The 19,443-nt window shown below is 38.9% G+C and overlaps 1 protein-coding gene and 1 pseudogene across 5 annotated transcripts in view; one reads left to right on the top strand and one right to left on the bottom strand.

Moving 5' to 3' along the window:
- The window catches only part of FOXP1 (forkhead box P1), a 642,166-nt gene that overhangs the window by 399,098 nt on the left and 223,625 nt on the right, over positions 1–19,443 (bottom strand). Inside the window, exon 1 of one of the 5 annotated variants that reach the window (XM_090283833.1) lies at positions 2,855–2,921. The exons of the other annotated variants lie outside the window; for them this stretch is intronic. The gene's annotated coding sequence lies outside the window, so the exon portion shown is untranslated. Of the gene's footprint in view, positions 1–2,854; positions 2,922–19,443 lie in introns of those variants that run through there. 5 annotated transcript variants of the gene reach the window in all.
- Positions 8,997–9,349, top strand: LOC150004679 (large ribosomal subunit protein eL33 pseudogene; annotated as a pseudogene).

Below are 19,443 nucleotides of genomic sequence, written 5' to 3'. Positions count from 1 at the left end.
AGGAAGGAAGGAAGGAAGGAAGGAAGGAAGGAAGGGAGGAAGAACTGCACACCTCTTGGGGGAAATTATCAAAATGGGACCCAGAGATCAAAGTTCCGTTTAGCAGAGCTGTCCAGTTGTACACATGGTCACAGTGGCCTTGAAGATAGGCATCAAGACCACTTCCCAAGGCTCTACTTAAATACAAGGGAATATCAGGTGAGAAGTAACAGACCAAAACATACATTGTCTACCAGTAAAACCACCACCAATCAACCAGCCAAAAGATGGTGAAAACTCCTCGAAGACAGGGATATCCCCCATAGTACCTGGGGAATATAGCACAATTCTGGTATTTGTTGCCTACTAGAATCTGCTAAGCTCTTTACAGGCATCATCTCACTAACTCTTCACAGGAGCTAGCTATTATTTTATCCCGATTTCCTAGAAAAGAAGGTCATGGTGGGCCCAGACAGGTGAAGTAAATTGCCCAAGGTCACTTTCTCAGGAAATACAAAAGGTGGAATTTGAATCCAAGCTGACCTAACGTCAAAAAAGTTGCTCTTACCAATATTGCTAACCATATATAGATATAGCAAGTATTCAATAAATGTCAGTGAATGTATCAACTATCATGTTTCATGAGCACAGGCTGGTATAGGCAGAGAATATATTTTGAAGTGCAGGGAAGTCTCATTCTACTTATTCTATGAGGTAGAAATTTTCACAAAAATAATATACGAGCCAATCTGGAATAAACTGGACACGGCTGACTCATTTGTTTCCCCCATCTTCCAAGGTAAGATTTCAGCAGAGATATTAGGAAGCAGTAAATTACATAGGTGCAGAGTGAAGAGCACTGTCTAGTCTTTGAGATATAGTGCAAGTATGCAGCAAATTCCCCTGCATGTGCTGGGAAGAACAGAATTGGGTGCGGCCCTGCATGGCTCTAGGACTTCATGCTGGTACTCAAGCTTTATCAAGAGTTTATAACCAAAGGACAGTAAATCCAACAGAAAATTCAGGAGTTTAAATTATGGTTGAAAGCTCTCTTGAGAAAGAAATTTATTTCTCATATTTGCCATGGTACTTTCAGTAAGAATATTATAGTCCTGAAATATTTACTGAAATATGTATCTCTGCTGAGAAGTAAATAAGCTGAAATTCTAACACATAAAATTCAAATAAGACATTACACATGCAAGTCATTGGAAGACAAGGCATTTCATTGAAAATAAATAAAAATTAAACATGTAAGAAACAGTGATTTCATGATTTTGTGTGAATAACCACAGTTGTCGCTCAGTAACCATTTCCCTTTTCTCCATTACTACTAGAACCTGGAATTTATCTGGGACAGCATATTTCTCAAGTCTAAGGATACACATCTCTTCTCAAATGCCCTCATGTCAGGGGTCGCAAAAAGGATGTAAGTAGAAGTCATTAAGTAAGATATCAGGGAATGTTCTTTAAGAGGGAAAGTTCTTTAAAAAAGCCTGCCAAAGCTGAAAAGGACCACGTTTTGTCATTTGCACTTCTGCTTCCTTTCGGGATGTAGAGGCAATGGCTGGAAAGACAGTAGCCATAATGTGACCTTGAAAATAAAGCTACACTTGAATAAGGCACCAACTGCTCTTCCCCAGACCCTTGTCATGGGAGTGAATACACAACTATTTTTTTAAACTAATACAGTGCATTTCTGTTACTAGAAAACAATTCTTAAGTTATATAATAATATGAAACAAATATGAAGACCATATTTCTATTTTTTTAAGAAAAAACCCAGAAAGTTAATGAATCGGGATTCTGATTATCAAGCCGTTTAAAGTATGACTTTCCTTCATCATTACTACTAGTCCAGAGAAGCGTATTTACTGAGCCTGTCTCTAATGTTTTGACATGCAAGACTTAAGAAATTCAAACATACTTGGAGACATGCAAAGCATTATTACTTATTAAGACCTATATTAAAGGTGAAAGATCTTAAAACACTCTTAGATTCTGATGATTAAGGAAATTTAATCGCTTCTCATTGGCACTTGATCTTTAGCATACCAAAATCTGTTGAACCCTTCATCCGTGTTTGTTATGAGAAAGACATTCAGCAGCTTGCCCATCAACTGTAAGACAGAAGGAAATACAGACAAACCACAGCACTCAGAAAACAAGGGAGTTTTCCCCACACTCTTGTAGCTCACGAAAGCCCAGTGTGATTAAAAAGGTGAAAAAGTGCACTCCATTAGGTAAACCAGAAAAACTGTGTAAGGAGTTTCACATACATTCTATCTTGTTTCATCCTTACAGCTATACCCCACGTGCTACTATGGGCAAGTATTTTTTTATTCTGATTTCTTCTTGATAAACGGTTTGCTCAAGATCACAGGGAATGATACCCAGTGAAGTATCCTATTTACACGCCATATGTCCCCTTTTAATGCATTAGATCAAGCATCAGCAAACTATGGCCTTTGGGCCAAATATGGCCCACTGTCTGTTTTTGTAAATATAGTTTTATTGAAACAGTCATGTCCATTTGCTTACATATTGTCTATGGCTTCTTTTGTGCTACATCAGCAAAGCTGACTAGTTAAAACAGAGAATGTATATGGCCCAGAAAGTTGACAATACTTACTTTATGGCCTTTTGTAGACAGTTTACCAACCTGCATTAGGTCAGCTTTCCACAAATATGATCCAAGTTATGGATTCTGCTCTTAAAGGCCATAAAGCTATTATGGAGTGCAGCTTAAAATCCATACTTAATAATGGAGCACCTCTTTATTTTCCTAGTGATTCCTGTACCCACTACTGTGTCCCCTGCAAAGGTGGATGGCAATTTTACATAGTACACAGTATTAGTGTAGTTTGCCTCTTACCATTTAATGTGTCTCACAGCCATAAAAAGCCTGGAGGTCACTGGTTGGAGGCATCCATAATGCCATAGGTCTGCAACACACAGAGGGACATTGACAGCAGAAAGAACAGAAGAGGTTAAGTGAAGGGGGCAAATTGTGGCACTTCAAAATTGTATGTATACATGTATATGTAATAATATGAGAGGGGACACTCCAAAAAACAAAATTTATTTATAAAAAATTGTGTATTTATTTTTACATGTTTAAACTTCAGTCACCTTCAAAGCACTCTCTATTTGATACAATACACCCATTGAGACGTTTTTCCTCTGCTCAAAACAGTTTTTGAACTCGTCAACTTAGATGCCTTTTAGCGCTTCTGCCATTTTTTGTTTCACCTCTTCCACACTGGAAAAATGTTTCCCTTTGATGACTTTTTTTCATCTGGGGAAACAAAAAACTAAGCCCCTCAGGGCGAAATCAGGTGGCTATGGAGGATGGGACATGGGGGGGAGCATGCTGTTTTTGGTCAGAAACTGCTGAACACTTAGCATAGTGTGGGCAGATATGCTCATAAATCACCCATCATTAAATGAGCAAACATGTTGAAAGAGTCTTCAAAAAAATTCACTGAAGCCAAACGCAGCCTCTCACAAAAATGCCAGCTGGTAAACTATACAGGTGGGTTCCTAGAACACTCATCTAGCTGGGGAAGCCTGTACCCCATCCTCCAGAAGATAATTTTGCTTTTTTGTGGGGTCCCACCTTGTAAATATATACAATATGTGTAACACATATAATAAGTACATGTAGATATGTAACAGATGTATTGCAGCATGTATTTTGTTCTTTCCCTTCTGGAATCAGCATTTCATTAGCCCATAATCTGAGCTCAGCATTACAGGACAGAACTTGTGAAATGTTAAACAGCCAAGTGCAACTGCCACTCACGTGGAAAGTTTGGTTCCTTGAACTTCTAACATTTCTTATTTTTTTAGGATATTCTCATAATTACAATGTTATATTTTCCTGAGAAATACCCATGGGCCCAAATGATGATTTGCTTTGGGTTCTGATCTTTCAGTTTCTCAGGGAATTCAGCAGTGATGAGAGGAAATACACATATATGCACATTCTGCACACACATTCATAATGCTGCTTGCCACAATTTACAGTTCTTTTCCAATCATATAGAAGGAAGCAATGATGCAGCCTTCTCCGGGTAACAGTCAGCCTGAGCCTGACTATGTGCTCACGATGAGGCTGCAAGCTTTCACGGCTTAGTTGGATTATTAGAGTATTTACCGAATCCAATTCCAAGTAAACTGAAGTTACTGACACATAAGTCAACTCATCCTCAAATAGTTGCAGAATTTTGGGGAATAGCAGCCAGTAGCAAGGTTTTGCATGCCTGGTCTTTTCTGCATAGGTTCTTGGAAGAGATTGCCACCCATGTGGCACCTGGGATGACAGGAGGGACTCTGTCATAGGGGGAGATGGAACTAATGAATGAGTAGAAAGCATGAGCTCTTCAGTGTGTGTGTGTGTGTGTGTGTGTGCACATGTGTGTGTTGTTCTCCTTCAACGGTAAGTGTAGATAAAACTCCATGCATGTACATATTTTCTAATCTAGTCAGACAGAGAAGTGGAAACTGAAAAAAAGATGTACGAAGTTTAATGATTTGAATAATCATGCACCTCTGGAAACTCTGTGGGTTGCCTGTCTACCAGAGCTCAGAAAAGGGGTAAGAGGCGGTGCTCCTTGTAAGTGCCGCTTCTTGGTGAAAGACGGATTCAGGCCAGATTGATCCACACAATGACTTCTGGGTATCAGTTATCTATGTGAGTGTAAATTCTGCCAAATATATTATGGCTTAAGAATGTTCATTCTTATATGAGTTTGACATGATGTATTAGCATTATTCATGAAGAGTATGATAAGAATTTATCAAAAATATTTTTAAAGATAAATTCAGTTGGCAAAGGATATACCTGTTCAAACTTAACTGGTGATCTCACTGATGAGCAACTGCCACCATAAGCAAGAGAACCACTGTCATCCATTTATCACAGCAAGGAGAGAACAAAGTTAACTACATTGTTTTCCACGGATTTACACTTGTTTCCTTTGAGAGTCTACATTTTCTAAGCATTTGCTCTGACATTCCATGTTTTTGCTCATCTTAAAAGCTATAATCCCTGGGCTCCTCATGGGAAAGTCAGTAGATCATCAGTGCAAAACAACTGAAACACTTTTCTACACTTTATTATCTACTTTTAAAATGTTATAAGCCAGTAAACTATTTAATTTATGAGCCACATTAATAATTTATTCACAGTTGATCACTGGTTTCAGAAACATGGTGTCCAGGGATGTGGAAGATAATTTGTAGGTCTGGCTTCTCTCCTAAAGGAGCAGTAACTAATATGACACTGTAACATGACATCACTGGTGGGGCACACTAACGACCAGACTCCAAGATATGGCTGTTAGCCTATCGCTCCAGTGAGAAGCCAACTGGCTTTCATTTCAATACATGATGCTCAACTAATTATTCAGACAGCAACATTAATGAGAGCCCTCGTGTTTATTTTCACACACTAACCAGTGCTTAGCTTCCATTTGTCTGATATGGTTACTAATTAAAATGTGTTTCATGAATAGTACATCTGAATTCTGATATAACAAAGAAGCACTGGAGAAAAATAAGGAATAGCTGATTGGAAAACCATCCTTGCCAGGTCAAAAAAAATTTTTTTTGTCTCAAATATTGTCAAGGACAAAGTGACAGGTAGTAGGAAATGCCATGAACACCAAGAAAACTGAAAGGAACATTTTTAATCACATATGTCAATGGACAATCTTGACTTTTGAGTGAGGCCACTGGGTTGCAATATGGTCTAGAACAACTTCTGTATCAGATAAACTTCACTAACTTTATGATGCGTAATAAAGATTTTTTAAAGTCAGTTTTTCTGTGGAATGACCAAAAGGTTTGTTTGCTTTACTGTGCTTTTCAACCTTACAAAAGTTTGATCTTTGATGACACAATCACAAATATGATCATCAAAAACATCACTAGATAAAATTTTGTTTTTCCCAAATCTAATGTAAAACTGTACTACTGAGGGTTTTTAAAAGTGTTATTGCCCTGGCTGGTGTGGCTCAATGAACTGAGTGCTGGCCTGTGAACCAAAGGGTCGCCGGTTCGATTCCCAGTCAGGGCACATGCCTGGGTTGTGGTCCAGGTCCCAAGTTGAGGGTGTGTGAGAGGCAACAACACATTGATGTTTCTCTCCCTCTTCCTCCCTCCCTTCTCCTCTTTAAAAATAAATAAATAAAATGTTTTTTTAAATGTGTTATTTAATATACTCTTACACATCTTGTTTCTATTCTACTGAACCTTGTAATCAAGTTCTTTCAACTTTAAATTAAATTTCTATTTTGCTATGATAATTTTGTCATTTGTTTTATGCTATTATAATCCTAAAATATTTATAGGATAATTTAAAATAAATAACTTTTTTAAAAGGTGTCCTTAGATCTACTAGAGGAACAGAAAAATTGAAAAAGCTCCTGATGTGGTTTATCATAAAATGTGCACTTTGAATTAAATAACAGTGGTTGTGTTTCAACAAATATTCTATCTGCCATAATTGGCCAAAAATTCTACTCAGTGCTGTGAATGACTTCTGATTTTAAAGAATAGGAAAACAAATATGAGTCCATATAGACCACATTAAGAATAAAAATGTCATTGCAAGCATAATTTCTAAAGTATGTACGAGTTTTTCTGAACTTAACATACAATACATCCATGATTTTAGAATGCCAAAATATGTAAATTGTACACAGAATGTGGGAAGCAGGTTCAGATCTCAGACTAATTGTTAAAGTATATTTACACAAGTATACAGATTAATTGTCCCAACCCAGCATTACTGTCTCCACATGCTTTATTTCCATGGTACCTAGTAGGGACAGATTTTCAGACTTTTGGCATCTCCATGCAATTTATGCATGCTAAACATATATAATAATACAAGAAGATATAGTCAGCTTGTGGCAGAGGCTGGCTCATGAAATCCATTCCTGTTTCCTGAGCACACAACTGGGATGTATTCCCCAGCTTCCCTTGCAGTTAGGTAGGGCCTGGTGACTGAGTACTGGTCCAACAGACGGAAGTGGCTGTGCTACTTTCATTCTGACCCTGAACCCTCCTGCACCATCATATCCTCTCTCTACTCTTGACTATGGTGGAGTCACTGGATGAAATAAGCCAACGTCCCTGAGGCAACCCATGAGCAGAAAGCCACGAGCCCTGTTCCCCACCAACCAGCACTAGACTGTACCACCTGAGAAATAAACCTTCACTGGGTTAAACCTCTGAGATTTAAGAATGTTTGTTACAATTGCCAGTATCTTACCAAATACACAGACCTTTCTAATTCCCCCTGGCTCCAAAGTTATACTCAAATCTCCAGGCCATCATACACATGCAGAAACACTATGAATTTGGCAAAATTCCTGAAGGTATTGTATAGCTGTGATAATCTGCTCCACTAATTAAGCTAAGGGAACCACCTGCTGCTAATGCACCCCCAAAATGTGTGAGGTGTATTTTCCTCACTTAACCTCCACCTAACCTTGTGAGGAAGTCTGATCCCCATTTTATAAATGAGAACACTGAGCTTCTAACAAATGAAATACAAGGAAATGCCATGAAATGTATATCCAGTTGACATTTTCCCAGTTGGATGCCTCTTGGCTTTTAATATCCAAATTATACAGAAAATGCTTATTTCTAAATCAGACATTTTTGGCTCTTACTAATAAAAGAAAAAATTCTATGTCATTCTCCAAAATTGAATACATTTTAAATAAAATGTGTGAGATTATGATACAACTGGTAGAATATCAGAATTTTGGTAGAGATTCTAAAAGTCAGCGACAAAGTGGGTATTGTCTCAGATGTTCTTGGTGATTTTAAAAAAGTCACATAAAAAAACACAAATGTATTTTGAAACTATATTAATTGTTGAGTAATGTTTTAGATATTTACAGTCTTAATTTAATGACATTGACTATATTTGAAGTGTTTTGTTACACTTTAGTCATAAGTTAGAACAGGGTTGACAAACATTTTCTGTAAAGGGCCAGGCAGTGAATATTTTAGATTTTGCAGTTGTATGTTCTCTATTGCAACTGCTCGACTTTGCCATAGTACTAGGAAAGCAACCATACACGATAAATAAACAAATGGGTGTTGTGTTCTCAGAAAAGTACATTGATAAAAACAGGCAGTAGGCCAGATTTGGCCCGAGGGTCATAATTTGTCAACTTCTGCTTTAGAACATTGATTGGGGGTTTTGTATATTGACATATAACATTATGATTTCTCCTATGTAAAATAACAGATTTGGATCTGGTTAGCATTTTCACCCAGGATATTTGATTGCCAGGAGTATATCACTGATATCCAGGGAGAGTAGCCTGAATTTGTCAAAGGTTCAAGGGGTAGACAGTTGGCAACACTCAGTTTCCATCTGAGGTCTAACCCCATTCTTCCCTTTAAGTCATTCCAACTTTCAAAAGGCTCATGGGTTCACATAAAGTGCTTAAAGGCACCCCATTCCATTTAGAGCAAAAACCCCAAAACTACTGCACTGAAAAGAAAAAGTTGATGGTTTTTATCAGCCTGCACAGTAAAGTCCCTGTGTTAAAGTAATGTAGGCAATAGTTACCTTAAAGTGAATTTATATGATCATCTCTGAAAGTTTCTAAATTAGGCATAAAGTCTCCTCAAATAAGAATCGAACAGTGTCCTTGGACCCGGAGGATGTTCATTGTTAACCAGTTTCAGAGTAGGAGCTGTATGCCCAATAATAGAATATGCCAGCAATAATGTAGCAAATAAAGTCCCCTATTATTCTTTCAAACAGGTAAAGTTGTTGTAACAAGGTTTTAGTTCACTTTATTTCGAACATCAAAGTTCAGAAACATATTCACACAGAGAAATGCTTTTTTAAAAGGTCTGTTTCCCATGAATGTTTATTACAATAGTTAAGTGTACAAGATGGTTTGAGAAATTTTATGAATCTGTTTTACCTAAAATGTCAGTCATTTGGAGGCTGTGGAGGCTGCTGGGAACAAAACTCTATAATGACAAATGGGCCAGGAAGGCTGTGGTCCCAGGCCATAAATGCCAGGTATAAGAGGGGTCTCGGGAATCAGAGGGAGCACACAGCTCTTCTTAAAATTGAAGGTGTTTATGCTCTAGCTGAGACTGAATTCTCTCCAGGCAAGAAATGTACTTATGGGTGCAAAGCAAAGAACAACATGGTGACTCATAGTGGAAAACTGAACAAAACTTGAACAAAATCAGAATCATCTTGGGAAACGTAACTCACGCTCATAAAAATAGTGGTATGGCTTGTGCTGAATTCTGAAGCAACCTTCCTACTAAGAGCATTGGACACAGAATCCGTGAGATGCTGTATCCCACAAGTATTTAAACTTATTGAAAGATAAATAAATAAAAGAAGATTTGTCCCCTTGTAAAACAAACAGAGAGAAATAAATAATAGTTCAGTCTGACAGGGAAATATTTTGTAGTCATTAAAAGTGATGCTAGGAATGGGAAAATATGTGCAAATGATTGTTATAATATGACATGACAGAAGCAAGATAGAAAAAAGTTTATCTAACATAGACCCTCAACGGTATAAAGCTATATGACAATAAAAATAAATAAAAATTAAAAAAAAAAAACCTTGACTTCCAGCCAAGATAGAGGTGTAGACAGACATGCTGCATCTACCTCCACAATTAAGAAGGAATACAACTACTTCAAAATTAGAAACAAGCAGAAGTTCTAGAAAATCGAACTGCATGTAAGTCCATCAAACAAAGATACAAGAAGAAATACTCATCTAGACAGGTAGGAGGGGTGGAGCCGGGGCGGAGAGGACACGGTGTGGTGGTGGCAGCAGTGGCAACAGCAGAAGGCCAGAGGAAAGCACAGGTACACGTTTTAAAAAGTCAGGATGGACACCTGGGGAGCGTTCCCAGCTCCTCACCAGATGACTCAGCTCACTGTCACAGCACGGGGGAAATCAAGTCTCATTGCTTTTCACTGTGCAAACTAGTGGGTGTTGGGACAGAGGCAGAAACTGCCAGTCAGTCAGCTGAGTCTGCTTATTTAAAGGGCCCCCACGAACATAGAACACCTGAAGACCCACCCACTCTGGGAATGACAGCCAGGGAAGCAGCTAGAGGGGCGCCAGCCGGTGCAGAAGTGGGAGAAGTGCCTGGAAAAGGGGCAAGTGCTGGGCAAGTGGCGATGTTCCTTCTCAGACCCTCCCCCACATACAGCTCCACAACGTGGTGAAACAGGTTGCCCATTACTGATGAATACCTAAGGCTCTGCCCTTTACAATGTAATAGGAATGACAGCTCTGCCTGGGACACAGAAACAAATAAACACAGAGACTTCCATCCAAGATGGAGGCCTAGATTGACACACTCCATAGCCCTCCACAACTAAGAAGGAATACAACTACTGCAAAACCAGAAATAACCAGAAGTTCTAGAAAATAAATGGAAGTCCAACATATGAAGTTATAAAGAAGTTGTGCTCATCCGGACAGGTAGGAAGGGCAAAGCCGGGGAGGAGAGGTCAAGCTGTGCTGTCCACAGCAGCAGCAGCAGCGATGGAGGCAGGACAGTGGTAAGCACAGACACCCATATTTAAGGGAAGGCGAGAAGCACCTGGGGAGCACCCTCGGCTGCAGACCATACCCGTCAGCTTGCGATTCCAAAGCCAGGGAAGGCAGACCTCCATTGCCTTGGACTGTGAGGCCTGGAGAGGGGTGGGGATGGAGGAGAAGGCTCCCGTGTTCTCAGCGGAGAGTGAACACCAGGAATCCATCTTGCACCCCCACCTGAGCAGAAAACGCCACAGTGTGGTGAGAAGGGTGACCCAGCTGTGATGAGTGCATGGGGCTCCGCTCCCTATAGCATAGGAGGTGTGACAGCCCTGCCCAGGAAGCAAGGTAAACACAAAATGGTCAGGATGGCACAGATCATGATAGTGATCCTGGTAACGCAGCTGACCAGACAGCAAATATCTAATATAACGAAGCAGCAGATAGGAAATCTTTCTGAGGCTCAGTTCACAGCTTTGGTTATAAAAATGCTTACAGATGTAACAGCAGATCTTAAACAAGACAGGGAAGGAATGAAGGCTAGTCCTGCTGAAATGAACAAAAACACATACGAAACTAGTGGTGAGGGCAAGCAAACCAGGGATCAAATCAACAAATCGAAACATAGGGAAGGAACAAACAGTCGACCAGTGCAGAAAGAGGAAACGAGAAGTGAGGAAAATAAGGAGAGGCTCTGAAACTTATCGGACAGCTATAAGCAGGCCAATATCTGAATCATAGGGTTGCCAGAAGGTGAAGAAGAACAAGAAATTGAAAAATTATGTGAAAAAATAATGACGCAGGACTTCCCTATCTTGGGAAAGAAAATAAGACTTATAGGTCCAGGAAGCATAAGAGTTCCAAAAAAACTGGACCCAGGGAGAACCACACCAAGACACATTATAATCAAAATATCAAAAATTAAGGATAAAGAGAGAATCTTAAAGGCAGCAAGAGAGAAGAAGAGAATTATGTATAAAGGGGTCCCAGTAAGACTATCAGCTGATTTCTCAAAAGAAACTCTGCAGGCAAGAAGGGACTGGCAAGAAATAATCAAAGTAATGAAAAGCAAAAATCTACAACCACGAATACTCTATCCAGCGAAGCTATCATTCAGAATAGAAGGGCAGAGAAAGTGCTTCCAGGACAAAGTAAAACTGAAGGAGTTCATCAGATCCAAACCACTGTTATATGAAATGTTGAAGGGACTTGGTTAGGAGAAAGAGGATCAAAACTATGAACTTTAAAATGAAAACTGTATCAGAACAACCAACAACAGAAGCTAGGGAGTTTAAACAAAGGCTAACTAAGTAGGCAACAAGAGTGGGGAAAGAATTATAGGTTTGGGGAACATTTTGGGGGGAGGTCAGCAGGGAAGGGGAAGAGGTAAAGGGACGTAGATGGTACAGGAATTAAGAAGCATAGTGGAGGGAGTGGAGTACATAGGAAGATGTTGAGAAGAACTGTATACACAACCAATGGGCATGGACTAAGGGTGGGAGACAACTGGAGGGATGGATGTCATTGGGTGGAGGGGAAGAAAGGGAAAAGAAATTGGAACATCTGTAACAGCATAATCAATAAAGCATATTTACAAAACAAACAAAGAAACAAAAAACCCTTAACGGTGTTTACCCTAAAGGAAAAAGAATTTGGTTATCATTTTTAGAATGTTTTATATTTTTGATTTTCTAAAAGAAAGCACTCTCTAAAACATTGGTTAGAGAATCTGAAAAAGTTATCTGAACCTTAAGAAAGACATCTGTTGTACATTTATACTCAGTTATTAATGGCTTTTGATTAATGTTTTTCAAACCCGAGATAGAGCAGACATTCATGGTAACTCTCATGTCTTTACAACATCTTATACACTCAAATAACATTCCACCTTACTTTTTAAAAGTAATCTTCATTAGATTACATAAATAAATTAAATTTTTATGCTTCAAGCCTTTAAAAATTGAATAATTTTGTTTTATACTTCAAGTCTTTAGATTAAGTAATTTAAAAGGTTGATTGCTTGTGGATTATGCCTGTAAAAAAACTGCTTTATGCAGAATTGTATTTTCTCCTCCTTCTTTTTTCCATAAGGGCACATGATAATTTGTCTTTTAATAATTTAAAACAAATCTCAGTCATTTGCTCATTAAAAACAAAATACCGTATTTTTCTCACTATAAGATGCACCAGACCATAAGATGCACCTATGTTTAGGGGAGGAAAACAAGAAAAAAAATATTCTGAACAGAATAATATTTCAACCATGTAAAGTGAACAGCAGTCAACAGCAGTATTAAGAACCATGATCACTATCATTAACAAACGAGGAGAGACTTTAAGGTTCAAGTACTCTTCTAGTTTTCTGGGAACCCCAATAACTCATCATCGCAAGTGTCAGAATTTACGAAGCTCAGTTGCTCATAATCAATTATACCACTTTCTTTGCTATCTTCACACTGACCAGACGCAGTAAAGTGGGACATTTAAGGGTCCCCAGGGGTTTTGAGTGGGCCCACCGCTTCCTCTTCTAATAGTTGTTGCCACCGCAGACAGGTCAGGTAATACACATCAAGGTCAGTGACACCATATTTGCTCCATAAGATGAACAGATATTTCCCCCCACTTTTTGGGGGAAAAATATGTTACATCTTGATCATGAAGCTTGGTATTTCATAAATATTTACCTGAAATACACTGCCAACTTTAAAAGTGGGGTGGTGTGTATACAAGACATGGTGGAAGGGAAGGAACCACCAAAGAGCAACACAACAAAAAACAAAACCCAAGTACAACCAAATGGTCAAAACAAACAGCATACAGGGCATCCCCAAGATCATCAAGTTCAGGAGATCAAGGACAGTGCACCACTGAATCCCACAGGTCTCCTACCACAGACAGTCACGACATGAAGACAGGAAGTCAAAGCATATCAATCTAAGAAGCAAACAAAACAAGAAGAGTCACAAAAATGATTAAGACAAAGAAACAACCCCCCATCGAAAGGAAAGGAGGAATCCCCAGGAAGAGCGCTAAATGAAATAGAGATAAGCAAATATCAGACATGGAATTCAAAATAATGATTATAGGGAAGCACAAAGAGCTCAGCAAGCTCAAAGAAAACTACAAAGAACTCCACGAGAACTGAAAAGAACTCCAGGGAAGCTACAAGAAACTTAAGGAGAACTATACCAGCATTAAAAAGGACATTGAAACTATCAATAGGAGCCAGGAGGAAATGAAGAATACAAGTTCTGAACTGAAGAACACAGTAGAAGGAAGCAAAAACAGGAAAAATGAACCAGAAGATTGGAGTAGTGAGCTGGAGGACAATGTAGGAAAAAAAAAAAAAAATCCCAGGCAGTGCAACAGAACAAAAAAGACTGAAAAAGAATGGAGACATTTTAAAAGAGATACAGGATAACATGAAAGATAATGATATCCATATGATAGGGATACCAGAGGAGAAGAAGAGGAGCAAGGAATAGAAACCCTGTTTGAAAAAGTAATGAGAGAACACTTCCCTAACCTGATGAGAGAAAAAGTCATGCAAATCCAGAAAGCACAGAGGGTCCCAATGAAGATGAACCCAAACAGGCTCACTCAAAGACACATCAGAATTAAAATGGCAAACTCAAAGAGAGAGAGAATCCTAAAAGCAGCAAGAGAGAAAAGCTAAAAATATACAAGGGAGCTTCGATAAGGCTATCAGCAGATTTCTCAACAGAAACACTACAAACCAGAAGAAAATGGAAAAAAATATTCTAAGCAATGGAAAACAAAGGCCTACAATTAAGACTACTCTATCCAGCAAGGCTCTCATTCAAAATGGAAGGTGAAATAAGGACTTTCTCAGATAAAGGAAGACTAAAAGATTACATCTCCACCAAACCAGCATTGCAAGAGATGCTAAAGAGTCAGCTTTAAGAAGACGAAGAAAGAAAGAATGACAGAGAGGAACACAGGTACAAAGGGGAAAAATGACAACGAATAAGTATCGATCAATAATAACCATAGATGTAAATGAATCAAACGCTCCAATCAAAAGACACAGGGTAGCTGAATGGTTAAGAAAACATTACCCACATATATGCTGTCTATAAGAGATGCACCTCAGAACAAAACATCTACACAGATTAAAAGTGAAGGGAAACAAAATTTTTTAAGAAAATAGACATGAAAAATAAAGCTGGATAGCAATATTTATATCAGACAAAATAGATTTCATAACAAAAGCAATAACAAAAGCCAAATAAGGACATTTCATAAATCTTAAGGGAACAATCCATCAGGAAGATATAACACTTCCGGCCACGATGGAGGCATAGTCAGAAATGCTGCATCTCCCTCCACAACTAAGAAAAATACAACCACCTGAAAACTAGAAACAACCAGAAGTTCCAGAAAATCAAACAACATGGAAGTCCAGCAAAGATATAAAGAAAAAATACTCATCCAGACAGGTAGGAGGGGCGGAGCCGGGGCGGAGAGGACACTGTGTGGTGGCAGCGCAGCAGCAGGCCGGCAGAAAGTGCAGCCACCGGTTTTAAAAAGTCAGGAGGGACACCTGGGAAGCATTCCCAGCTCCTCACCAGACCTAGCAGCTCACGGTCCCAGTACCAGAGAAAATCAAGCCTCATTGCTTCTGACTATGCAGACCAGTGGGGGTTGGGGTGGAGGCAGAAACTGCTGGTCTCTCAGCAGAGTCGACTTGTTTAAAGGGCCCCCACGGTCCTAGAACATCCACAGACCCACTCACTCTGAAACGATGGCCAGGGCAGCACCTAGAGGGACGCCAGCCCAGTGCGGAAGTGAGAGAGGTGCCTGGAAAAGGGGCGAGTGCTTGGCAGGAGGCATTATTCCCTCTCGGAACCCTCCCCCACATACAGCACCACAACGTGGTGAAACAGGTAACCCTGTACTGACGAATCCCTAAGGCTCTGCCCCTTACAATGTAACAGGAGCGACAGCTCTCCCTGGGACATGGAAACAAACAAACACAGGAGCCTGTGAGAATGAGGAGACAGAGAAGTATGGACCAAAAGGGGAAATGGATCAAGGTTCCAGTGGAAGAACTACGCAACAAGCAGATAGCCAACCTAACAGATGAGGAGATAGACAACCTAAAAGATGCACAGTTCAAAACACTGGTGATAGAGATGCTCACAAGCTTGACAGATATGCTTGAGTATGGCAAACGCATAAGAGAAGAAATGAAGGCTACGCTAAGTGAAACGAATGAAAATTCACACAAAACCAATGTTGAAGGGAAAGAAACCAGGGTTCAAATCAATGATTTGGAACATAAGAAAGAAAAAAACAGTCAACCAGTGCAAAATGAGGAAGCAAGAATTGAAAAAAATGAAGAAAACTTCCCAAATTTTGTGAAGGAGATAGGCATACAGGTCTGGGAAGCACAGAGGGTCCCAGGCGAGCTGGACCCAGAGGGGACCACACCAGAACGCATCATGATTGAGATGCCAAAGGTGAAAGATAAAGAGAGTCCTGGGGGCGGCAGGAAAGAGGCGGAGAGTTGCCTACAGGGGGCTGCCTATAGAATTAGCAGCTGATTTTTCAGAGGACACTATGCAGGCAGGAAGGGACTGGCAAGCAGTATTCAATGTAATGAGATGCTACCTGCAACCAGGATTACTCTATCCAGCAAAGCTATCATTTGGAATGGAAGGGCAGATGAAGTGCTTCCCAGACAAGGTAACGCTAAAGGAGCTCATCATCACCAAGCCATTATTATATGAAATGTCAACGGGACTTACTTAAGAAAAAGAAGATAAAAACTATGAACACTAAAATGGCAACAAATTCACAACTATCAACAACTGATTCTAAAAAATAAAAACAAAATCCAACTAAGCAAACCAGAACAGGAACAGAATTATAGGTATGGGGATCATTTGGAGGGTTATCAGCTGGGAGCGGAGAGGGGTAGAAATGGGGAAATGGTGCAGGGATTAAGAAGCATAATTGGTTCGTACAAAATAGACAGGGGGAAGTTAAGAATAATATAGGAAAGGGTGAAGCTGAAGAACTTATATGCACGACCCGTGGACATAAACTAAGGGGGGTGGGATTACTGGAGGGAAGGAGTTTACTGGGCAGAGGGGAGCAAAGGAGAAAAACAATTGAAACTACCATAACAACATAATCAATAAAATATACTTAAAAAGAAGAAGAAGATATAAGCCATCTAAACATATATGCACCCAACATAAGAGCACCCAAATATATAAGGAAAATCTTAGAGGACTTCAAGAAGAATATCAACAGTGACACATGCATAGTAGGGGACTTTAATACCCCACTGTCAACAATGGATAGATCATCCAAACAAAGGAACACCAAGGATATTATGGCACTGAACAACACTCTAGAGCAAATGGACTTAATTGATATATACAGAACATTTCACCCCAAAAGAAGCAAAATATACATTCTTTTCAAATGCACATGGCACATTTTCAAAGACAGACCACATGGTAGGACACAAAACAAGCCTCAACAAATTCAAGAAGATGGAAATCATATCAAGCATCTTCTCAGATCACAACAGCTTGAATCTAGAATCCAACCTTTAGGGAAAAACTCAAAAACATTCAAATTCATGGAGACTGAATAACATGCTATGAAACAGTGAATGGGTTAACAATGACATCATGGAAAAAATCAAAAAGTTTCTGGAAACAAATGAAAATGAACACACTTCAGCCCAAAACCTATAATAAACAGCACAGGAAGTCTTGAGGGAGAGGTTCATAGTAAGACAGGCCTCCGTAAAAATGTTGAAGAATTTCAAATAAACAACGTAACCCTACATCTACAGGAACTACAGGAACAACAACAAACAAAGCCCAGAGCAAGTACAGGAAAGTAAATAATCAAGATCAGAGGAGATTTAAATGACAGAGACTCAACAAACAATTCAAAGGATCAATAAAACCAGCAGCTGATTCTTTGAAAAGATAAGCAAAATTGAAAAGCCTTTAACAAGACTCATCAAGAAAAAAGGGAGAGGACCCAAATATAAAATTAGAAACCAAAGCCGAGAAATCACAACCGACACGACAAAAATACAAAGGATTGTAGGAAGTTATTAAGAGCAACTATATGACAAGAAATTTGACAACCTGGATGAAACGGACAAATTTCTGGAAACATATAATCTTCCAAAACTGAACCAAGAAGAAGTAGAAAACCTGAGTAAACCAATAACAACAAATGAAATTGAAGCAGCAATAAAAAAAACTCCCAGCACACAAAAGCCCTGGACTGGACAGCTTCACAGGTGAATTATATCACACAAAACATTTAGGCAAAAACTAACTCCTGTCCTTCTCAAACTATTCCAAAAACCCAAGAAGTAGGAAGACTCCCAAACTCTTTCTATAAGGCCAATATTGTCCTAATTCCAAAACCAAGTAAAGACACAACAAAAAGAAAACTGTGAATTTGGCAAAATAGCAGGGTACAAAGTCAATATTCAGAAATCAAAGGCATTTTTGTACACCAAAAATGAAATATCAGAGATACATACTTGAAAAAAATCCCATTTACTATAGCAACAAAAAAATAAAGTATTTAGGAATACACTTAACCAAGGAGGTAAGAGACCTATACTCAGAAAATTACAGAACACTGAAGAAAGAAATTAAGGAAGATACAAATAAATGGAAACATACACCATGTTCATGAAAGGGAAGAATCAACATCATTAAAATGTCCATACTACCCAGAGCAATTTATAGCTTCAATGCAATTCCTATTAAAATATCAATGACATATTTTACAGACCTAGAGCAAATACTTCAAAAATTTATATGGAACCAAAAATGACCCCAAATAGCCACAGCAATCTTGAGAAAGAAGAACAAAGTAGGAGGAATCACAATATATGATATCAAACTATATCACACATCTACGGTAATCAAAACAGTCTGGTACTGGCATAAGAACAAACATATAGATCAATGGAACAGTACAGAGCCCAGAAACAAACCCAGGTCTCTATGGTCAATTAATATTTGACAAAGTGGGAAGGAGCATAAAATGGAGTGAAAATAGCCTCTTCAACAAATGGTTCTGGGGGAACTGGACAGGGACATGCAAAAAAATGAAACTAGATCACCAACTTACACCATACACCAGAATAAACTCAAGATGGATAAAAGACTTAAGTGTAAGTCATGACACCATAAAGGTCATAGAGGAAAACATAAGTAGAAAATCTCATCTATCCCACACAGCAATATTTTTGCCGATATCTCTCCCAGGGCAAAGGAAATAAAGGAAATAATAAACATACTATATCAAACTAAAAGTGTCTGCTCAGCAAAAGAAAACATCAGCAAGATGAAAAGGGAACTAACCATATGGGGAAACATATTTGCCAATCATACCTTGGAGAAGGGTTTGATCTCCAAAATATATAAAGAACTTATATGATTCAACCCCAAGAAGAGAGACAATCCAATTAAGAAATTGGCAAAGGACCTGAAGACACTTCTCAAAGGATATACAGAAGGCCCATAGGCATATGAAAGAATACTCAATGTCACTAGCCATCAGAGGGATGCAAATTAAAACCACAATGAGATACGACCTCACACAGATCACAATGGCCATCATTAACAAATCAACAAACAACAAGTGTTAGCAAGGATGTGGGAAAAAGGGAACACTAGTGCACTGTTGATGGGAATGCAGATTGCTGCAGCCATTGTGGAAAATAGTATGGAATTTCCTCAAAAAACTAAAAATAGAACTGTCTTTTTATCCAGTTATTTGACTGCTGGCATTATACCCAAAGAATCCTGAAACAGCAATTCAAAAGAACCGATGCACCCCTATGTTCATAGCAGTACTATTTACAATAGCCAAGTGCTGGCAACAGC

Source organism: Furipterus horrens, unplaced genomic scaffold (genome assembly GCF_987537825.1).
Source record: "Furipterus horrens unplaced genomic scaffold, mFurHor1.1.pri manual_scaffold_7, whole genome shotgun sequence".
Lineage (NCBI taxonomy): Eukaryota > Metazoa > Chordata > Mammalia > Chiroptera > Furipteridae > Furipterus > Furipterus horrens.
This window is presented reverse-complemented; position numbering and strand designations above follow the sequence as displayed.